The 2,459-nt window shown below is 36.4% G+C and overlaps 1 long non-coding RNA gene across 1 annotated transcript in view; it reads left to right on the forward strand.

Annotated features, from left to right (window-relative positions):
- The first annotated feature begins 655 nt into the window (after positions 1–655).
- Positions 656–2,459, forward strand: part of LOC111695188 (uncharacterized) — a 9,325-nt gene continuing 7,521 nt past the window's right edge. The window contains exon 1 of the long non-coding RNA XR_002763809.1: positions 656–741. This is a non-coding gene — a long non-coding RNA (uncharacterized LOC111695188). The remainder of the gene's footprint in view (positions 742–2,459) is intronic.

Here is a 2,459-nt window from a genome sequence, read left to right on the forward strand (position 1 = left end):
CTTTTTAAAATTTAGTTGATAATTTTAACATTTTATTCCCGCCACCGTTTAAAATTAGCTAAATATACAAAATGCAAAAAAATAAAGATTTCCAACTTTAAAATTGAATGCCAACATAAAAAGGCGATTTATTTAATTTAGTATTTTTGAAATTCTTTTTGGCATTGATATATTATTAGAAGTTATAATTATTAAAATGGTTATTGGTCTTATGAGAAATCATCCATAAAATATTCCAAAAATATTAATAAAATTTAATAGAATTATTAAATGCTTTTAATTTTCTGAACTATTAAGTTCTCTGCATGGTTTTCTGGTCTCTATTTACCCTGGGTAAGTCAGAAAACACAGGGTGGACCCAGTGTTTTCATTTCTTGACACTGGTGTAAATCTACCCAGTGTAAACTGTACGTTGTTGTTGTTTGAACCAGTGTAATTCATGACTATTAAATCCGAATTTAGGTAAACACCAGTGTAAATGACAGTTTACACTGGTGTAAATCCTTTATTAGAACGGCCTTAATTTACGCAGGTTTAATGTTCATTATATTCTACCCAAAACAGCAACACCTTCAAAATGCATCCCTTGGTCTGTAAGTCGTAGGTTGTAATTCTGAAGTTGATATTATCCATATATTATGTTTCAGTGATGAAGATTTGACTGTATCGAAAGTACAATTATCCCTGAAGTGTCCTAACTCGATGAAGAGGCTAGAGACCCGGCCCTGTTAGAACGGCAAAGTAAGATTTTAAGATTCAAATTTCGTTTTGTGTATAAAAATACGTTGTTTTTATTCAAATTTATTGATTTAAAACAGAATGTTGTGTAGTTTCAGCCGATTCGATCTATAATTTCCTGGTACAGTATTTTTGGACCCCTAACTTCCAACTAACTCCATTTAACTTGGTTTTGACGATATATGACAAAACATTTGTTAGGATTTTTTGTTTTTTTTTGTAAAATATTCTGAAAAAGGTGAAAAATCGCGTCTTTTTTACGCCTTTTGTCAGCTCCTTCTGAGAGGTTGGTAATTTGTTTTTCAAATACAACAGGTGTTTTTTTATCCCAACTTCTCATTGCATACTTCTCATCTCAGTGGTTGTTTGGGGTCTGTTCTATGAGAACGATTTTTGGACCTCGTCCCCCCCCCCCATCCCCTCATTTGAATTTTTTTACATGATCATCACTATTAAATTGTTTTTCTATTTTGTATTATTTTTTATTTTGTCTAAGCGCTGCGGTTAGCAGCCAAGGGGTGGGGCGAGCACTGTGGCAAGGGCAGGTCAAGGGACCTAGCGCTAGGGTCAAATGTCTAACTTTGACCATATGTGTAAACACAGTGCTTTTTGTAATGCATCTCACATGCAACTCTTGGGTCTGTCCGTCTGTCCTAGAGAACGCTCTTTGGACCCCGCCCCTGTCCACGAGCAATATTTTTAAAAATAATGAATAGTATTTATTTTGTATTTTTTTAGGGTTTGGTTAGGTTATGCCTATTTCTGGGCCGAGCGCTGCGGCTAGGACAGGCTATGGGGCTGTGCGCTGCGGCCACGTGTCCAACTTTGATCATACGTTACAAATTTGCTCTATGTAGAGAAATTGTTAGAAGGGGGGGGGGTCCAAAAAGCGTTCTGTAGGAAATTATCCCACTCTGACTCTTGGGCATAGTTTTTTAGTTGAAGACTGGCCCCTGAACCTGTCCTAGCCGTGATGCACAGTCTCATAACAAATTCTATCTGCAGTGCCCGACTTCCTGAGCCAGTCCTTGCTGCAGCGCTCTGCTCATAAAATGTCGTAACCTATCTTTGTAAATGAAAGATAACAAAATAATATTTATCATGTTGTTAATACTGTGAATCGAGGTCATTATTGAAACTGCATGAGTGACGGAGCGCAGAGCAGCGCAGGACCTCGACAAATTAAATTATAGATTAAAATCCTAGATCTAATAAAATAAATCCGTTCTAATAAAGAAATGCAATACACTGGTGTAAACCCTAAGGGTATATTTACACTGGTGTATTTGTGTCCCCCGGTGTAACCTAACCAAGGATTTAATAATCATTCCTGAACCCTGGGTCAGCTGAATTTACACCAGTGTCGCCATACTCACGGTTTTATTAATCATCCTTATGTTACCCTGGTGTAAATACGTATTTTCAGCAGCTGAGACAGCTTAAGACCCTTTTGCGCATGTGTAAAATAACTTAACGAATAAGTATTGGGGATTGAAGTCGTCTTTGCTGGTTAGACTGGAAACAAATGAAAAAAAGGATGAAGAAAAACCAAACAAACAAACAAAAATAGAAATTTCTTACTTCAATTAAAACAGGCAAAAATAAAAATACAAATCATTCTACAAAATTCAATTTCTAATGCATATAACATAAATATTTTTTATAGTGGTTCCCCTCCCCCAGGGGCGCGTAAATAAGGATTCTGTAGGGGGGGGGGGGAA

Source organism: Eurytemora carolleeae, unplaced genomic scaffold (genome assembly GCF_000591075.1).
Source record: "Eurytemora carolleeae unplaced genomic scaffold, Eaff_2.0 scaffold196, whole genome shotgun sequence".
In the NCBI taxonomy this organism is placed as follows: domain Eukaryota; kingdom Metazoa; phylum Arthropoda; class Copepoda; order Calanoida; family Temoridae; genus Eurytemora; species Eurytemora carolleeae.